Raw genomic sequence first — 14,674 nt, forward strand, 5'->3', positions numbered from 1 at the left:
TGCTCCAGGTGAGGCTCGAACTCACAACCTCGGCATCGCTCGCACACATACTGCCCTATAAGTACCGCGCGCTAACCGATTGCGCCACTGGAGCGTCTAGGCCCTGCTTCCGGTCACTGAGACCATGGCTCCCTAGGGACTTCGGCGCCTGTGCCCGGGTCACAAAGTGCGCGGATCCCAAGTGCCGCGCTGTCAGCTGTGGCTGTGCCTCTGCGCTGCACTAGCGAATGTGGCTGGGAGCATGCGGTCCGCTCGGTCCGAGCAGTCCGGAAGGCGTCAGCGCCCTCCGCGTCCAGACCCAGGCAGGGGCCGCGGCCGCTGTTCGGCGACCGGACGTCTCTGGAGAAGGGGACCCGGAGGAGCCCCTGCTGGTCCTGGGCGCCGCGGAACTGCGGGACCTGCGGAGAGCTGTTGGGGGCGGCCTGCGCGCGCTGTCTGTTCCCAGTGGCCCGCACGGGAGTGCGGCTCTGAGTGTCCCTCCGCCACCGGCCTGGGTCCTAAAAGTGGAAAGTATCTAGAAAAGAACTTAAACTGGCCGGGATCTCTGGAATTCTAGAAATCTCAGTGCTAAATTAAACCACGTTTTCGAAGTGTCTAACTGCGTTAAAGACCTCGCGCTTCGGAACGCTTTGAGGTACCCAGGATGGGTAAAGAGCTGTCTCTAGAAATGAACTTGTGTAAACTTGACGTGAAATTTTAGGTTGTGTCTTGTGGTTGGGAGACGTGGGAGAGAGCATCTACATTTTTAAGGACAAATTACATTCCATGGTACAATGTTTTATTAATCTCGGTTGACACTTTGGCTGGTTCCGTATCTTGGCTATCGTGAATAATTTGTGAATGAACAAGAGGGTGCAGATACCTATCCTTCCGGGATCTTGACTTTTTGTTTATTTGGCTGGACATATGCAGGATTGCTGAGCCCTACGATAGTTTTAATTTTACTCTTTTAGGCACCTGCTTGCTGTTTGCCACACAGGAAGCACTTTTCATACGTTTTGGCTGAAGGATTACCACACCCCTACCCAGCTCCAGAACCAAATTGGTTGTGAACCACATCAAACTTCCCCATAATGTTCAATGTAAATAAAGTTAATCCATTCTGAACCATATGTATTTTAACAACAAAAGTACGAAACTACAGTACAGTATGAAGAGGGAGGACACCAACCTTACTTAACTCCTTGTTCTGCTCCTTCTTGTCACCTTTATTACTGCTCTGCGTTTTCTTTCTACCGCTGTGCTTGCTCTACACTTTCTTCTCTGTGCTTTCTCTTCAGTCCAGCCAAATTGGATTGAATACTGTACAGTGCTTTAAAAGCATGCAAAAACAGTTTCACAGCAAGTGTGCACAGACCTATCTGCAACCATAATCTGGACTAGAGGAAGCCACGTGTCAGAGTGAGGGAGATAGTTGCATGTGGGATCTTCATCCACCCAGAGTCCAAGAGCAGAAGCAAAATTTTGCTGAATGCTTCATGAGCCAAACTGTTTGTGAACAGAAGCATTTGTGAACTAAGGTATTGTAGCACTACAAATTTCCTAGTTAGTGCTGTTTTTGCTTATCCTATAAGTATGTAGTCCATAAGTTTTGCTGTGTCTTGTCTGGAGATTTTTTTTTTAATTCCCTTCCCCCCCCCCATAATTTTATTGAGAAACAAATAGCAATGAGACAGTTTCAAATCTGATTAGTAGGACAGTTTCAATAATTAATACATTGCATATTATTGTCTTAGTGCTTAAATTCCCTTTTGATTTTCCCTTTGGCTAAGTGGCTGTCCAAGATTACAGTATTAAGTTTCCATGTATCTATGAATTTTACCTGTTTTAAATGTTATTGGTTTCTAGTTTTGTTCCATTATGGTTAGGAAAAAAGACATGTAGTATAATTTTTATCTTTTTAAAAAAAATCTGTTAGGATTTGTTTTGGGGCCTAACATCTGACCTATCGTGGAGAACATTCTGTGGGAGACTGAGAATGTGTGTTCTTCATTGTTGGTTAAATAGTTCTGTATATGTCTGTAATAACTACAGCATTATTTAAGTTCACATTTTCTGTCAGGATGTTCTTTCCATTATCAAAAATGGAGTACAGGAGTATTATTCTTAGTTGGTTCCATAATGTCCATAACCTATCTTCAATCTTTATGATTAATTTCTTTTTGTGCCTGTGTGATGCACAATTTCTAATGACCCTTGCTCATGTTTGCTGATCTCCATTATATGTATTCTAGTCAACTGTTAAACCTCTAATGACATTTTCAGTTCATTTACTGAGCTCTCCAGCTCCGACTTCTCTTTGGTGGTGGTGTATATTTCCTATTGCTTTGCTGAATTTCTCGCTTTGCTCTTGCTTGCTCTTCTGACCTCAGTGACGGCCTCTACGAACATTATTTTAAATTCTCTGTGTGGAAATCACTCACCTCTATTTCACTTGGATCATTTTCTGATGATTTGTCTTTTTCTTTTATTTGGACCTCATTTCCCGAAATTTTTTCTTCACTTTCCTTAACTCTGCATTGGTTTTTAACACCTTAAACTTCTTAGCTTATATGTATTAAAATAAGGATTCTTTCATTTTATGTTAGTATTTTTTCTTTTCTTTTATTTGAGTAAGTGCAACGTTATTATCACAGTCAACAAACAGTGGCAATCTTTTACTGAAAGCAGTGACTTGGCTAAACATAAGCGCAGAACTTAAATAACTGGGATCTCATCTTTGTAAAGAGTTTCTTCACTTCAAAGCATATCTCCAACAGAGTAAAAAGAAACCAAGAAACTAAGAAAAATTATAGCCAACTGTCCCTCAGACAAAAGCCTTCTATCTAGAACATACAAAAAAATGTTTTTAAAAAAATCAGGTCCCTCAAATTCAAACACTAGATTCAAAACTGGGCATGTGAGATGAACGTATACTTCTCAGAGGAAGAAATACAAATGGCAAGTAAATATATGAAAAAAAGAAGTTCAACATCACATGTCGTTCTGGAAATGCAAATTAAAACAACACTGAGATTCCCATCTCACCCCAGAAAGAGTGACTAACAGTAAGAAGTCAGCCAGTAACAAATGCTGGAGGGGCTGTGGAGAAACAGGAACCCTTCTGCCCTGTTGATGGGAGTGCAGACTGGTACAGCCACTATGGAAATCAGTGTGGAGATGCCTTCACAGGCTGGGACTGGAGGTCACATTCCAGCCAGCTATTCCCCTCTTGGGTACTTTTCCAGAAGAAATGAAAACCTCATATCACAGTGATATATGTGTTATCACCCATGTTTATGCAATTTGTTATAGTTAAATCCTGGAAACAACCCAGATGCCCATCAACTAAGGAATGAATGAGGAAGATGTGGTATTTTTACACAGTGGAGTATTATTCAGCTACAAAAGAGGATAAATTTGAATCTTTTATAAGTATACGGTGCAATTAGAGAACATACTCAAGTGAAATAAATCAGACCTGCATGTGCAAAGATCATATTGTCTCCTTAATGTGAGAACCAGAAAGAGAAAAATGGAATCTGAAGGGTACAATAGACACTGGGAAAAGGGAATGAACTTATTCAAAGAATTACTGAGTTGAGTATGACAGGAGAGGGAGTGGGGAAAAGAGATATTTATCTGTGTAAGCAGAGTGGTTTGGACAGCTGTACTGTGAATTTCTGCTGGCCTATGGAAAGAAACAGTACTTTAATTTGTTTTGTCTTTTTTCAATTGTTTCTCCTTTTAGTTTTCTTAATTTTTTATCCATTTCTTTCTTTTTTTCTTTCTTCTTCCAAGTTTATATGCGTATATCTGGTAACATGAATAACTGGTTGGAAGACAACACTGTGCATTACAACAAATACTGTGAAATTCATATTATTTTGTTAAGTGCAATTCTGTATCACTTTTAATTTTTTGTTTTAATTCTAATTTGTACTCTCTTTAAAAAATAAAAGTAATAAATGTAGTACTTTGTTTTTCGTGCATTTTCTCTGGCTCCAGCTTCTGCTACTTCATGTTTGCTTGCTTGTTTGTTTTGTTTTATAATACACAATAGAGATATAAAGAAAATACTGCATTAGAAATAATACAAGATTACACTAGATAAAGTAATAGGAATTCAACATTGGCTGCTGTATTACATGATGCTATCTTCAAATTAGTTGTTCATATTACCAGATAAACTTTGTGGGTTTTTTTTCCAAATCATTTTGAACAATTAACACTTCTCTTTTTCAGTAAATTCCTCAAAGAGAGTAATTTATGATTTTTAAATGTATGACTGAGGGGTTTCATTTTTGTTCAGAGTGAGCCTTTTGTCTGATAAATGCATGATAAAACCTTGGATTGTGAGTAAGTTGTTCTACAAATGCATAATGTCCTGCAGAATGTACTTGTTTTGAGTATGACATGATGCCAAATCTTACATGATCACAACTGAGCCAATTCTCTCTCTCTCTTTCTCCCTCCCCCCACCAGTCCCCATCTGTCTCACCACAGAATTTTGTGCAATGTCACATTTGCTCAAAATCCTCAAAAACAGCCCAAAGCAAGTGTCACTGGGTAGGTGGTAAATGTACATGAAAAGAAAAAGATTCCACTAAGCCAGTAGAAATGATTCCATTAGTAACAGTGCAAGTCAACATACCCATAACCTCCTCTCTCTTGTGGCCCTCACATCAGGCTCCAATATTTTCAGAGGTAAATGCAGCTTATTTTGTTTATTTTTCTTTATATTTGTATAGTACAGTATTACAATAATTTTATATAAATATTTTTGGCTGTGGAATGAATGATCTGAGTTTCCATTATTTTTTATAGGGAAATTCACTTTGATACACCAGTGTTTTGGATTCCAAGCATGTTTCTGAAACAATTACCCTTACAAACCAAGGTTTTACTGTATTGATAATTCCTATTTATTCTTTTTTATAAACATAAGGTGGCATTTATTTGGGGTTTAATATGAGCAATCATACAAATAAAATTTGTATAAACACAAATCCACAGAGTCATAACACAGAGCAAAGAGCAAAGTAAAAACAAAGAAAAATAATTGACAGCTATACACAGTTGGACACAGCTATGTCTTGTACACCAGAAAGTGTAGCAAAACAGAGGAGTTCTCTAAGGGGTCCAAGATCAATGCTAGCAAGAACCAGCAGGTTGATGTACAGTGTTTATTGGAGGCTTGAGCTGGGATACAAGCAAGAAAGAGTTGACTCCGTATTTGTCTTGATTTGGGGAAGTCACATGCTGCACAGTTAAAACAGACCCAGCCCCTGTTCATTTTTCTTATGTTTTTTGACTGGGTCTTTAATTTTACATAGTCTTTTTTTTTTCAGTTCTTTCTATAGTCTACATACTAGTCTTCTGTGGAGTAACTGGTGAAAATTTTTCCCGTTCTGTACGTTGTTTGCACACTCTATGGACTGATTCTTTTGCTGTACAGCAACTTTGTAGTCTGATCAAACCCCATTTGTTGATTCTTGCTGCTGTTTCTTGTGCAGTTGAGGTTCTATGTAGGAAATCCTTTCCTGTATGTGTGTCTTCAAGTGTTTTACATATTTTATCTTCCAGAAGGTCTAATGTTTCTGTTTTAATATTTAGATCCTTTATCCAGTTTGATTTTAATTTAGTGTGTAGTGGCAGATAAGGGTCCAATTTCATTCTTCTGCAAGTGGATTACCAGTTTTTCCCGCACTACTTGTTGAATAGACTCTTTCCTCCACCATATGTTTTCAGCCCCTTTGTCAAAAATCAAATAGTTGAATATGTCTAGGGAGGTTTCTGTACCCTTACTTCTGTTCCACTGATCCACATGTGAGTTTTTGTTCTGGTACCATGTCATTTTTATCACTATTGTTTTGTAGTCAGCTAAAGAAGTTAGGTATTGTTATGCTACCTGTGAAACAGGCTAATAAACAATCACTCACAGTTCTAGAAATTCACATGTACCCAAGTATTTCCCTAACCTGTATTATCTTTTAGATGCCTGTCATTCCTCTGTAAGATTCCAGTATTCCTATCCAGTCACTGTGACCACTGTGAAGGCTGAGGGCACAAGCCAAAGCTTTTCAGGCCCACGTGCCAAGGGAAACAAAGGCTTTACTGGATGGGACATTATGGCAGGTCACTTATTTACTAAACAGGGGGAGTAGTATAACACCCATATTCTGTTGGGAGGTAAAGTTCACATACCATGATGTCACTAAATGTCCCACCAGGGAGACAGGCAGGGCCCATGAGGTTCTACTCTTGAGAAGAATGCTAGGACAGGCCTCAGTGTAAAATGGCACATGGTAGAACAGAATGTAATCAAAAGACAAAGGCTGGGAGAAAAATGCTCCTAGAAAAGATAACAGAGAAAATTTTTTTTAAAAATAGATAATAACAGACCAGCATCTGGGAGCATCACAAGAGCAAGCCCTGTGGAGGACCACCCAGGTGACTCTCCCTGAAGGAGTAGCTGTTTCCATTTTGACTGAACCTGGTCCTATTCCTATGTATTGGTGTGTGCAGAACTGGCTAGAACTTTTTCTTATTCCTTTAACTGCATTTATGCAAATCAGTCCAGATGAGGTGCTGATGTGTGGTCTTTGAAGCAAAGATGACAGGACAATGTTTCCCCACCCCCATAACTCACAAATAAAACATGTGTGAGCTGAGGAGACCCAAGCTCCATGCTGTTGGCTGGGACTGAGCCTCAAGATAAGAGGCTATGACTTGCCAGGTTGTAAAACATTATATACCAGAACTGAAACATTCACTAACCCCAAAATATTACATACTACCTCAGCTGTGTCATGCAGATTACTCTTTCTGCATATCCTCCTCTCTGTATATTGCAGAAGTGATTTCAGGCCTCCTACCTAGCCTAGCTCACAGCACTCAAGTACTTCCCACCATTCTCACAGCCAGTCACCCTTAAGACACTCTTTTCTTCATGAATTAATAAAACCTGGATTTAACCCCTAGATCAAAACTTTTGTTCGAGCTAGTCATCATTGCAGCTAGACTTAGGACCCCCTGACTCCCCATAACTAATAATATGCTTTACTGTCTTTATGCATGGGCTGCACTGGAAGTGATAGATTGGAATTAAATAACTAGAATTCCAATAACTTTTTCATGCAACTCCAAATATAAACTTTCTGGGCTGTGACAAGGACCAGAAAGGGCTGTCTATAAAGCCCCAGTTGGGCAACTTAGCAAAACTCTATCTCAAAACAAAACAAAACATTTGAAAGGTTAGGAATAGAGCTCAGTGCTAGTATTCTTAGTTGAATGCCAAAAATGACAGCAAAAAAAAAAAAAAAAAAAAAAAAAAAAAAAAAAAAAAAAAAGAAGAAGATTGAGGAGAGTAAAGGTAACCTGGCATGATTAACAGTATAAGGGGGCTGTGATTTGAGGGGAGAAATGATAGGGCAGAATGTTGAGGATATGAAGCATTAGAAAAACATTTTATATCTCCTGACACCACCAAATAGTGTATTTGGCATTTTCTATGGCTTTTTTCACCTTGCTGTTACTCAATATACTGGAATGTTGGTCCATGTAAAACGCTGTGGTAAGAGTAGTGAGAAGTCAGAGTGATCATCTTCCAGGGATTTTCCAGTTCAGAGAGAGACAAAACATGACCCAGTAGCACCAGAGTAACAATACAGGGCTATGGGTTCTTATGCGGGGAGGAATGCAAGGTCAGTCTGTGGTCCTTTGGGGATTAGAGAAGTTCTGCAGAGGAGGGAGAGAGTGAGCAAAGGCAAGGAAGAGAGATTGGAGTGAGTGGTTAAGAATTGGATGACATTCCAAAGTGACTGAGGAAACCTAACTGCTTTCCATTTTTAATTCCTTCTTCTCTTCTTCATTTATTCTTCTTCCTCCTCTTCTCCTCCTCCTCTCCCTTTTCCTCTGCCCTTTCTTCCTCCTTCTCATCTTCCTCTCCCCCTTTACCTTCTTCTCCTCCTCCGTCTCTTTTTCCTTCTTTTTAAGTCAGTGTTCTGCAATGTGAAATGTAAAAAAATTAAACCATACCATACCCTCATCTTGTGTACTGTCACTGGCTCTTCCCAGCTGGGTGGGGTTTCAACCGTTCTACCTGAGTAAAGATAGAAATCCCTATCAAAATAAAATACGTTCTGGCTTTTAAAGGGAGGATGCATGCTCTCCCACATTGTGGGAGCCTTGCTTACCTGCTATGCCCACCCTTGTCCGCCTACCACTCCTGCAGTGTCAGGGTGATCACTGGGAACCTCAAAAATGTCAAAAGGCAACATCAGACCTCCATCCCACCCAAAACAAGTCCAGGAGACAAAGTCATAGAATAATGTAGAAATCATACACCTGAAATTTCTGAAATGATAGCAACTGAAGTAAAGAAACAAGTCCATCAGGCTATGGAGAAAATCAGATCAGAAATAATCTCTCATGTCAAAAAAGAAATGACAAAAATCATGAAAGAATTTCTCAGCACATCTAAAGAAGACATAGATTCAAAAAACTGAGGGGAATAAGAAAATGATAGAAACATTGTATGAACAGTACAAGAAAGAACTAGAATGCATGAAACAGATTCAAACAGATATCCAGGACATTAAGAATTCCACTGAAACTGGCAAAACCACTTAAACAAAACTTACAATAGAATTTCAGACCTTGAAGATAGCATTGCAGCCAGTGAACACAAAAGGAAAGATCTCTTTAAAATAACAAGGAATCAGGAAATAACAATGCAAAGCTGCAAGATAATACAAAGAAAAATAATATAAGACTAATAGGTGTTAATGAAACAGCTGGAGGCAATACAAATGACATAAAAAGACTATTTGCAGAAGTAGTAGCACAAAGTTTCCCAAGAGTGGAAAAAGAATCTAACACAAATAAGTGAGGCATATAGAACCCAACTAGCCATAATCAAAATAAATCTACACCCAGACACATAATAATCAAGATCCCAGAAATCCAGGAACGAACAAAATATTAAAAGCTGTTGGAGATAAAACAAACAAACAGAAAACAGATTACCTGTATTAGAAAGTCAAGCAGAATCATGGCAGATTTCTCAACAGAGACCATCAAATCAAGAAGACCTTGGAGTGAGATGTTTCAGGTCCTGAAAGAAAAAACAACTTTCAATCCATATTGATGTACTCTACAAAACTATTCTTCAAGTTTGATGGAGAGATAAGATACTTCCCTGACAAAGAACAATGGAAGAAATAGATGACTCCCAACAAACCCTACAAAGAGTACTGGCAGATATTTTATACATTTATTTATTTTTTTTTTTTAATTTTTTTTTTTTCAGAACCGGGGATTGAACTCAGGACCTTGTGCTTGCCAGGCAAGCACTTATTCCACTGAGCCATCTCCCCGGCCCCCGTGGCAGATATTTTAGAAAGAAAAAAAAATGACCACAACTTCAAGAAAAACAACAGAAAAGAACCACCAACCAGAGCAAGTGGTTAAACAGAGAGAAAAAGTAGGGATCCTACAATAGGAAAATAACAAGACAAAAATACACCAGCATATATCAGTTATAACTATCAATGTAAATGGCAATAAAATTCAGCAATAAAAAAGCAAACTGGTAGAGTGGATCAAGAAACAAAATCCAACAATATGCTGTCTACAAGAAACACACTGGATTGAAAAATAAATTAATAAACTGGAAGTCAAAGGATGGAAACCAATACTCCATGCGAAAGGAACCAGAAACAACAACAACAACAACAACAACAGGAATAACTATTCTGGTTGCTTAAAATGTCAACTTCAAACCAAGAGTGATTAAAAGATATAAAGAAGGTCACTACATACTTGTTAGGAGAAAATTGCAAGAGGAAGACATAACAATTATAAATATATATGTAGGAGCACCCAACTATATAAGCCAAATTTTAACAGATGTAAAAAATAAAATGAGCAATAAGAGAATTGTACTGAGGGAGTTAAAAACCCACTGACACAAAGAATAGATCAATTAAGCAAAAACTCAGCAAAGAAATAGCAGAACTAAATCAAACTTGTGAAGAAATGGACTTAGTATAGCTTTATGGAGTGTTCCACCTAACAGCATTAGAACACATTCTTAGCTGCACACAGGATGTTCTCTAAAATAGACGATGTACAAGCACATCCAAGATGCTTAAATAAATGCAAAGGAATTGAAATAATCTCATGCATATTATCTGACCATAGTGCAATGAAACTGGAAATTATTGACAAAAGAAACAGCAAAAACTGCATAAACACATGGAAACTAAATAATACCCTCCTGAACAATCCATGGGTTACAGATAAAATTAAAGAAGGAATTAACAACATTTACAGTCAAATGAAAATGAGATACAACTTGCCAGAACCTGCAGGACGCAATGAAAGCTGTTTTAAGAGGAAACTTTATAGCGGTATTCCCATATCAGGAAAACAGAATGAGTTCAAATAAACAATCATATGCTGCATGTCAAGCTTCAAGAAAAGGAAGAGCAAGTCAAGCCTTAAGGCCAAAGAAGGAAGGAAATTGAAAAGATCAGAGCAGATATAAATGCAATGGAGATGAAGAAAACAATACAAAGAATTAATGAATCAAAGAGTTGGTTCTTTGAAAGAACAAATAAAATTCATAAACCCCTAGTCAATCTTATCATGAAAAAGAAAGAAAAAATTAAAATTCATGCAATAAGTAATGAAAAGGGTAAAATTACTACAGATCATATAGAAATTCCTAAGATCATCAAGACCTATTTCCAAAACCTTTTCTCTCACAGGATGAAGAATACAGAAGAAATGGACAGATTCGTATATATATATACATATATATATATATATATGTATATATGAATAGCTGAATCAAGAAGATGTGAAAATTCTGAATAATCTAATATTGGTCAATAAAGTTGAAAATGCAATTTAAAAAATCTACAAATAGAAAAACCCAGGTCCTGATGGACTCAAAGCTGAATTCCACAAGAAATTTAGAGAGGATTTAATGTCAACTATTCTCATACTCTTCAATGAAATTGAAAGGGAAGCAATTTTCCCAAACTAATTCCTGGAGGCAAGTATTACTCTGATATCAAAATCAGAGAAAGACCCAACCAAAAGAGAACTTTAGGCCAATCTCCCTAATGAACATATATGCAAAAATCCTCAATAAAATACTGGCAAACAGAATACAGCAAGTTTTCAAGAAGGTTATACAAGATGACCAAGTGGGATTCATCCCAGGAATACAGGAATGTTGCAATATATGCAAATCCATAAATGTAATACACCACATCAATAGAGTGAAAGACAAAAATCACACAATCATCTCAATAGATGCAGAAAAAGGTTTTGACAAAATGCAAACTCATTCATGATAAAGACCCTACAGAAAATCAAAATAGATCATCTTTACCTTGACCTGATAAAAGCCATCTATGACAAACCAACAGCCAACATCATACCAAATGGACAAAAAAATTTGAGACTTCACTTAAAAATCAGGAACATATGATGAGCTGTAAAAGACTCAAGTCAATAACTGCTGAGGATAGCTCACTAATATTATAGACTGTTAGACAGTGTTAGATTGTTTAGTTGAATTCAAACACCTGTAGTATTTAGATGCCAATAGAATATTCACCTATGACAGGACCAAAAAAAAAAAAAAAAGGGATACAAAGGAAAGATCATTTTGTATTTATATATACAAAATAGTTAGGATAAATTTACAGCTACTTTTGCTTAATTCAATGAGAAGAAAGAAGTGTACTAACAGTCTTTGGACAGAATATCCTGTCTGCTTCTCGTACTATGTATAACCACTAAGAAGATAACAATGTACAGTGTATTGACTATCAAAACTGTCCTATTAATAAAAAAGAAAACTTTGATGCATTTTAATAAACATTCAAATATTAAAAAAAAGTAAATTGCAGACATCTGTATAAAAAATCAGGAACAAGACAAGAAAGAGAAAAGGAATAATGATTGGACAGAAAGAAGTGAAATTATCATTATTTCAAGATGATACGATACTCCACATGGAAGATCCCAAAAATTTCACCAAGAAATTTTTAGATTTAAAAACCAAATTCAGTAACATAGCCAGATTCAAAATCAACACTCAAATATTAATAGCATTTCTATATACAAACAATGAACCCACTGAGAGAAATTAGGGAAATTGTGCCTTTCATAATAACACCCCCCAAAATGAAATAGGAATCAATCTCACAGAGGAAGTAAAATATTTATACAGTGAAAGTTATAGTACTCTGAACAAAGAGATTAAAGAGGATTTCAGAAAATGGAAAGATATTTCTTGCTTCTGGATAGGAAGAACCAACATTGTGAAAATGGCCATACTCCCCAAATTTTTATACAGTTTCAATGCAATCCTGATTAAAACACCATTAGTATATCTCACGGGTCTACAGAAAACATTCCTAAAATTCATCTAAAACCAGAAGAGACATAGAATAGTAAAGAAAGACAGCATCTTAATAAATGGTGCTAGAAAAACTTGTCCACATGCTAAAAGCTAAAATTAGACTCATGCCTATCACCATGCACTAAACTACAGTCAATATGAATCAAATATTTAAATATTAAAACTGAAGCACTAAATCTTCTGGAGGAGAAAGTAGGTAGAAATCTTAAAGACATAGGGGAAGATAGAGAGTTTATGAATAAAAATCAAAGTGCATGAGAAATACTTCAAAGAATCAACAATTGAGATATCATATTTTTGAAAAGTTGCTGCATGTCAAAAGAAATCAACAGAGTAAAAAGAAAATCCATAAATTGGGGGAAAATATGGTCCTTCAGACAAAGGACTTCTATCTATAAGATTTAAGAGTTAAAAAATATCAGGCCTCCTAAATTCAAAGACCCAAGCCAAAAATGGGCATAGAGATGAACATACACTTCACAAATGAAGAAATACAAATGGCAGGTAAATATATGAAAAAATGTTCAGCATCATTTGTCATTCCAGAGATGCAAATTAGAACAATGCTGAGATTGCAGCTTACACCAGAAAGAATGGCTATTGTCAAGAAGTCAACTAATAACAAATTCTGGAGGGGCTTCGAGGAAAAGGTAACCCTTCTCCACAGTTGTTGGTAGTGCAGACTGATACAACAACTATTGAAATCATTATGGAGATTCCCTAAGAAGCCAGGATTGGAGGTCTCATTCAAACCAGCTATTCCCCTCCTAGCTACTTTTCCCAAAGAACTGAAATTTTCATATCGTAGTGATACATGTGTACCCATGTTTATAGCAGTGCAATTTGGGAAACAAGCCAAATGCCCATTAACTGTGGAATGGATAAAAAAAGATGTGGCATTTTTACACAATAGAGTATTACTCAGTTATTAAAAAAAAAGATAAGTTCAGGGCTTTTATAAGTAAATGCATGCAATTAGAGACTGTATTGGTAAGTGAAATAAATCAGACTCACATGTGCAAACATTGTATTGTCTTACTAGTGTGAGAATCTGAAAGAGCAAATAAAACTGAAAGGTATAATAGATACTATGAAAGGGAAAGAATCTGTTCAATGGGAACAAAAAATTGGGATGAGAAAAAAAACCAAAAAAAAAAAAAAAAAGGGAAAAGATATATTTATGTATATATGCAAAATAGTTTGGATAATTGTGATGCTGATTTCTGATTTATTGAAAGGAGCTGTTAATGTTTAGATTTTTGTATCTTTTTATTTTTCTTTGTTTTTATTTCTTACAACTCTTTTTAACCAGTTTTGCAGGTTTGTATCTGGTAAACTAACCAACTACTTTGAAGATAACATTACACAATACAACATTGTCAAATTCCTATTACTTTAATAAAATTTTGTATTGTTTCTAATTTTTTGTACCATTTTGTACTTTAAAAAAAATAACAATAAAATAAAAGTAAAAGGGAGGGTGCAGCTCCAGCCCTGTCCCTTCCAGAAATTGCGAACCCCTTCTTCTGCCCCAGCATCCCTAAAGGAAACAATTTTACCTCCGCTCTTAACAGTGGTTCATTTTAGAAATATTTTTGAACCAGGAGCCTTCTAGAACTACTAGCCCAAGAAAAAAATATTATTTTACATCATTTTGAAGCTGCCTTCTATTTCCATCCCTGCACTTCCCTAGCTGCCACTGGTTCCAATCCCAACACCCCACGATGCTCCTGTCTCTCTCTGGGAACTGTGTCCCTGGGAAGGAGGCCCCGGGGAGGTGCTGGCCTTGCTCCCCTCTCCCTTGCTAATTCACACTACTTCCGATTTGGCTGAGTTTCTGTGGTCGTCACCCTTTTTCTCAGCTCTGTACTCCTGGCCTTCCCCTGCTTCCTTCCTCATACCTGGAAACTACGTCTTCAAAGTCACCTACCTCACCGGAGGTGATGCATAGAAGGCAGGATGGATAGGATTGCCTCGGGGATCCTGGTTCTCGTATAGCGAGGATCCACCGAGCGTAGCCCCAGAACGGCTGAGAGTAAATTTGAAGTGTTCTCACCATGCATGCTCACACAGGCACAAAGATATGACAGTTAAGGGTTATGTTAACTAGCTCGATTTAGTCATTCTACAATACATACATTTATCAAAGCGTAATACAGTACATTATAAGTGCAATGTGTATTTCTCTCCGCTTTTAAAGTTATAGTATTAAACATACCTTCGATCTAGGAGCACGATTCCTTTACGGGG

At 37.2% G+C, this 14,674-nt stretch overlaps 1 non-coding gene across 1 annotated transcript; it reads right to left on the bottom strand.

Annotated features, from left to right (window-relative positions):
- Positions 1 to 94, bottom strand: Trnai-uau. Its single transcript has 2 exons — positions 57 to 94; positions 1 to 36 (listed from the first exon to the last, which is right to left on the bottom strand). It is a non-coding gene; the product is annotated as a tRNA-Ile (tRNA).
- Positions 95 to 14,674: the final 14,580 nt, after the last annotated feature.

This window comes from Octodon degus, unplaced genomic scaffold (genome assembly GCF_000260255.1).
Source record: "Octodon degus isolate 3935 unplaced genomic scaffold, OctDeg1.0 scaffold00119, whole genome shotgun sequence".
Classification (NCBI taxonomy): Eukaryota; Metazoa; Chordata; class Mammalia; order Rodentia; family Octodontidae; genus Octodon; species Octodon degus.